Source organism: Plecotus auritus, assembly GCF_963455305.1.
Source record: "Plecotus auritus genome assembly, chromosome: 8".
In the NCBI taxonomy this organism is placed as follows: Eukaryota; Metazoa; Chordata; class Mammalia; order Chiroptera; family Vespertilionidae; genus Plecotus; species Plecotus auritus.
The window spans coordinates 1869615-1875614 of NC_137782.1; the positions used below are offsets into that span (position 1 = coordinate 1869615).

General features: G+C 48.8%; 1 pseudogene across 1 annotated transcript in view; it reads left to right on the forward strand.

Moving 5' to 3' along the window:
• The window catches only part of LOC308255874 (large ribosomal subunit protein uL14-like), a 32147-nt pseudogene that overhangs the window by 22522 nt on the left and 3625 nt on the right, over positions 1–6000 (forward strand). The window contains exon 2 of the transcript in view: positions 5389–5474. The product of the transcript in view is annotated as a large ribosomal subunit protein uL14-like (transcript). The remainder of the gene's footprint in view (positions 1–5388; positions 5475–6000) is intronic.

The following is a 6000-nucleotide window of genomic DNA, read 5'->3' on the forward strand; positions in this document are numbered from 1 at the left end:
AAACTCCAAAGAAAAGTAAAGAGAAAAGGCAATGATGTAAAATTAAAATAATCCTTAATTCTGAAGATGAAAATGGTCCCTGAACATACTTAAATTACTTCTTGGTCTTGTAGTCTTATGTTATTCTTTCATAAGAAGAAATTGTAAAGATTTTTCTTTATACTAAGAGAAAATGCTGCCGAAACACATTTTCTGAGTGTCTATAATATAACGTTCTAATCGCTTGGAGATATACAAAATTATTTCTTCCTAAAAAAAAAAAAACATGGGAAGTTGAAAGTTGGCCTTGAACACAATTTCCAGTAAATTGCATGGATATGCATGTGGTGTAATCACTCAGAAGTTTTGATTAATGACGAAAACACTGACTCGTGATATCATTCCTCAATACACACGATTATTAAAATTTTTGTGTATTCCTTTCTACCATTTTTATTTGAACTAATGTTTATTAAATAGTTACCATGGGGTACATAGAACTGTGTATCTTTTTTTTTTTTTTTTTTCATTTAACAGCGTAACAGAAGCATTTCTTTTCTGTTTCTGGAGGACAGCTACCAAATACACTCTCAGGTGCCATCGTTCTTCATGGTCTTCGTTGGGCATTTGAGTTGCCTGATGTAAGGCTATGCTGCAGACGCCACTGTGACGCACATACAGAGGCAGATGTCTGACTGCCTTTGGAGATGGATTTTGCAGAAATGCCGGCAGTTCTTCTCCTTCAGGTGTCCGTGGCCTCCTGCCCTCCTGCCCTCCTGTCCTCCTGGTCTCCTGCCCTCCTGGCCTCCTGGTCTCCTGCCCTCCTTCCCTCCTGGCCTCCTGGCCTCCTGCCCTCCTGCCCTCCTGGTCTCCTGCCCTCCTGCCCTCCCGGCCTCCTGCCCTCCTGCCCTCCTGGCCTCCTGCCCTCCTGTCCTCCTGGTCTCCTGCCCTCCTGCCCTCCTGCCCTCCTGCCCTCCTGCCCTCCTGGTCTCCTGCCCTCCTGCCCTCCTGGCCTCCTGGCCTCCTGGCCTCCTGCCCTCCTGTCCTCCTGGTCTCCTGCCCTCCTTCCCTCCTGGCCTCCTTCCCTCCTGCCCTCCTGCCCTCCTGGCCTCCTGCCCTCCTGCCCTCCTGCCCTCCTGGCCTCCTGCCCTCCTGCCCTCCTGGCATGTAACTGAGGGCTCTCCCACGCTGACGTGGAGCTCAGCCATGTGACTTGTCGGCGAATAGGACCTAAGCAACCCTGCCTGCACCGTGGCCCTTCCTCCCTTGCTCTCCCGGGAATGTCTCCATCTCCACAGGCAGGGCTGGCTTGCTGGGTGAGGAGACGCATGGCCAGTGACTACCACCCCTTCTGCAGGCCTGGCCACCGCCAGCCCAGGCCGCCCTGCCCCAGCCCTCACCCACCGAGCAAGGTCTTCGGAGAGCCTGGCTGAAATGGGTGGCGCCGGCCCAGACGAGGAGACACCCCCGGGGACGCACAGAATCATGAGCTAAACACACGGCCATCAGCTCAGGCCACTCTGTTTCGGAGGCGTCTGTCTCACAGCGGGAGCGGCCAACACGGACTTGTTCTGCAGGCCCTTGTGCTCTGCCCCGAAGTGAACTCCATAGGCCGAAGGGCAGGCACACTGGCGACCCCTCGGTTCACACCTGGTCCTGGCATTCCCCGGCCCCCAAGTGGACTGGCCACGAGGAGCGGTTCCTACATCTTCCAAGACGTTCCTCGGGGATCAGGAGGGCTCTCTGAGATGCCGACGGGCTGCCCGAGGACCCCTGACCAGGGGAACCCTAGCGACTCGGCATTGGGACCTCCCACCCTGGCGGAGACAGGTGTCCCAGGCCCCAGAGGCCGGAGGTTTCCTGGACGGGCCATCCTCACGGTCAGGCCCAATGGCATCCATTCTGGCGCAAAGCTGTTCTCTGACTTCCATGATGCATGCATTCAGAGCAGGGGTGGGCAAACTTTTTGACTCGAGGGCCACCATGGGTTCTTAAACTGGATCGGAGGGCCAGAACAAAAGCATGGATGGAGTGTTTGTGTGAACTAATATAAATTCAAAGGAAAGGAGCGGAGGGGAGAGCAAGAGAACCCTCGCTCTTTCGGCTCCGCGGGCCGGATAGAACAGCCGAACGGGCCGGATCCGGCCCGTGGGCCGTAGTTTGCCCACAGCTGATTCAGAGCGTGTTTACTTGGCGTGTACCCGCTAATGCAGCAGGTGGTGGGGGCAGCAAGAACATGGCTTCTGCCTGCAGGAGGCTTACTCTTCCCGGGGAGAGAAGAACTGTGTAGCCCCAGACCCTGGCAGCAATGCATCCTGAACCCTACTCTGCTGACCGCCAGCCAGCCCCTCCCTTCATCCTAACGTCATTGCTCTGGGCTTCGGTAGACAAGTAAACGTGATTTAAACACAATGATCTTCATATTGATTACATGGTGAAGTGATAATATCGTGGATATATTGAGTTAAATAAAATAGACTATTAAAATTAATTTCACCTGTCTCTTTTCATTTCATTAATGTTGTTATCTGGAAAACGTAATGCGTGGCTCACATTTGTGGCTCACCTCACATTTCTATTGGGTAGTGTTGCCCTAGATACTTCCCAACCTGGATGGCAGGGATGCTGATTTAAACAGAGCAGTAGAGAAATTAATTGAATGAAACTCATTACAATTTGGACAAAGGTGAAGACTCACATCAGAAACCAGTGTTGGGTCAAAGCATGGATTTGGAGTTCTCCCCTTGACCTAGAAACTTGGAAGATGAACTGAGTCTTCAGCTGGTGACTCAGAATTATCACAGGAGCGTACGGCCTCAAGCTCATATCCCGCCTCCTTCCTCTGACCTCATCCAGGCCATGGCTTGTCAACCCACTCACCAACCTCAGCTCACCCACTACAGTGAGTCTTCAGACTGGGAAAGGCTGGACTAAATTATAAGCATAATAAAACAAATAAAAGCCATAGTATTCACAATTTTGTGTCAAATTTAGGAAAAAGCTTTTATACCATTGGGACAATTGGTCTGTATCTGGTATTAAAGTAATTTAATTTTAAGAGAATTTAGCATATTAGGGATTGTGATGGGTTATTAAGCTTTGTAATTCCAACTTAAATGTGCAATTAATTTCAGAATTGTTTAGAGAAATTTTTTTGAAAACTTGTAAATATTGTTGGAATTTTTCAGAGAACTTGTTTATATTTAATCACTTGTTTTAATACGCTGGCAAACTCGATGGAGTAGATTTATAAGATTTGCGCTGTGTTCTAAACTTGCCCTGTCAGGCAGTCAAAGTTCTATAAAAGAAAATGCAATCTATTAAACATATTGGTGTATTTATAAATGTTCAAGGAATTTAATTAAATTAGATGTGTAAACAGGACTGGTTGTTTGAGGACGTCTGGTTTTTCCAAGTTGAGTTAATTAAAAAACTATTCTAAAACAAAAAAAGTGTAATTATTTGCTCTTATTTTAATAGATTTTCACATAGAACACAAGATTTATAAGTCAAAATTAAAAACTTAATAAAACAGATTTAATATTTTTACATTTCTATAAATTATTCCTTTAACACTCGGGTATTAAAAACGGTTTTTCCTCTGCACAAAAGCCCCACTCAGGGGCCGGAGAGCGTGCTCCACAGCAAGGAGAGGCGAGGTCCCGGGGCCATGTCCCCCAGAGACCGAAAGGCAGCCTCTCTGAGCCAGCGGCGCAGGGGGCCCGAGCATCTCCGTTCCTGGGAGCCGCGCCTGGGCTGCCGAGGAGACGGGGCTGTGGGTGGGGCGTGACCCCCGTGGGCCTCTCTCCACCAGGGAGGCACGGCCCTGGGACAGAGGCCTCAGAGACAACACCTTCACGTTGGACTGGGCATAATGAGGGGGTAGAAACGGGGCAAAGGTGACAGTGCAAGGGAGGGAGGATGGGAGGGTGCGCCAGCCCCAAACAGAAAGGTATTTCTGACAGCAGAACCCTAAAGCTGAGCCCCGGCTCTCTGCCCAGGTGGGCGCGGCGTGGACACCCGCTGATTCTCGGGGGCTCTGTCTACTCAGGCAGGGGTCCTCAAACTTTTTAAACAGGGGCCAGTTCACTGTCCCTCAGACCGTTGGAGGGCCGGACTATAGTTTAAAAAAAAATACTATGAACAAATTCCTATGTGCACTGCGGGCCCGGGACGCGTCGGCTGCTAAGCAGGACAGGCAGCGGCCCCCGGCGGGCCGGATCAATGTCCTCGGCGGGCCGCAGGTGGCCCGCGGGCCGTAGTTTGAGGACGCCTGGTCTACGCGCTTGGAGAGAGCCGGCAAAGCGCGTACCATACCGCGTGTCAACGTCGGTGTCGAGTCTCTCAATCCCTGTAAATCCTGGGCCCTTGTTTTGGTTGAATTCAAGTCAAGCGGTTCTGTGCGTTATTGGAAGTGGGTCCCAAATCCCACTTTTCACTCAAATTTGCATTGTGTTGTTTGTTCAAAGACTGTCTATTTAGGTGTGCTCCGTCTTAGAAATACAGTTTTAATTTCTAAGTTACCCACGTGAAGGCTTACTTTCACCTTAAAAAGGTGAAGAGAGGGAAACGGAAGAGGACCTTGGAAGAAAATAGAGAGGAATGTCAACTCACTATTAGCTCTCCCCTTCCATCTTCCTCCTTCCTCTCTGTCACCTCACCCTGAAGTTCATGCTCCGTCCCTTTATTCCCAGTCCAAGAAAATTAATTGAAGAAGATACTCTAATGGCCAATAAAGGTATGTAAAGCTGATGAGCTTCTCTATTAATCAGGAAATTGCAAGTTGGAACAGCAAGGAAAAAGACTTCACCCATCACAAGGGGAAAATGCAAATATTGATGTTTTCAAGAAGGTGAGAAAGCCCTGGTCTGGAAGTGAAAATTGAGCAGCAGCTCCAATTTTAAATTGTATTTGTCCTTTGATGCAGAAATATTACTTGCTTCCCAGAATCTATTCGACAGAAATTGTATATATATTTATAGAATAAAAATCTCTGTGGATTTGTCCATATGAAGACTTGCCATTAAACAAGACAATAATCCAAGAAAATTAAAATGTGTTTGCATTATTTCCTGCCCTGTGTCCTGCCCATCCATGCCCAGCCTGCAGCCTCCTTCTCTCCACCCACCTAGTTCAGTCACTTTTGGGTTACAGATTCCCATCACCTCCCACTGGGTTGGGGGTGACATGCCGTAAATGACATATAATCCCCAATTATTTGTTTACTATCCGTCTCCCCCACCGACCAGGGGTTGTGAACTAGCACGTTAGCGACCACGGCTGTCTTATACACAGCCATCCCAGCCTTTCGTAAACTCGCTAGCACTCAGCAGGGGCTCAGTGATGCTTCGTCAATGAACACACACATAAAGCTCCGAGAATGTCATCATCTGGCAATCCCGTTCCTAGCGCCTCTGCCCGACACACTACAGCTTGACGTTACGGCTGATCGAATCCAAGATCACAGTCTTTCAGAGCAACGGTGATACCCGAAGGTGATCTGGCTCAAATGCTTATTTTTAGCAACATCCCTCCATCTAATGTCCCAAAACACACTCTTACAAAGGCTCTCGTCTCTGAGCGCGGTGGCGGAAGCTGCTCTGGCTAAAGCACAGGAGGCGGGAACCCAGCCCATGTCTGTTCCGCCTCTGGTTTGCAAGGCAGTGTACCCCCCGCCCCCCGCCACACACACACACACACACACACACACACTTCACACAGTCCCTCAGGAACGTGGGACTCTCTCGATGGCACTTTGAAAACCATGGGACTGGATTGCTGTCCACAATATATTAAACGCATCTGGAAACCAGTAAGAAAAATGACAAATTAGCCAATAGGAAAAAAGAAGTATGTCATTGAAGGAGATATCCTAATGGCCAATAAAGTACGTAAAGATGACGGCTTCTCTGTCAATCGGGAAACTGTAAGTTGAAACAGTAAGTAAGGAAACAGACGTTACCCATCACACGCGTAAAATGCAAATATTGATGTTTTCCAGAAGATGAGAGAGCCCTGGTC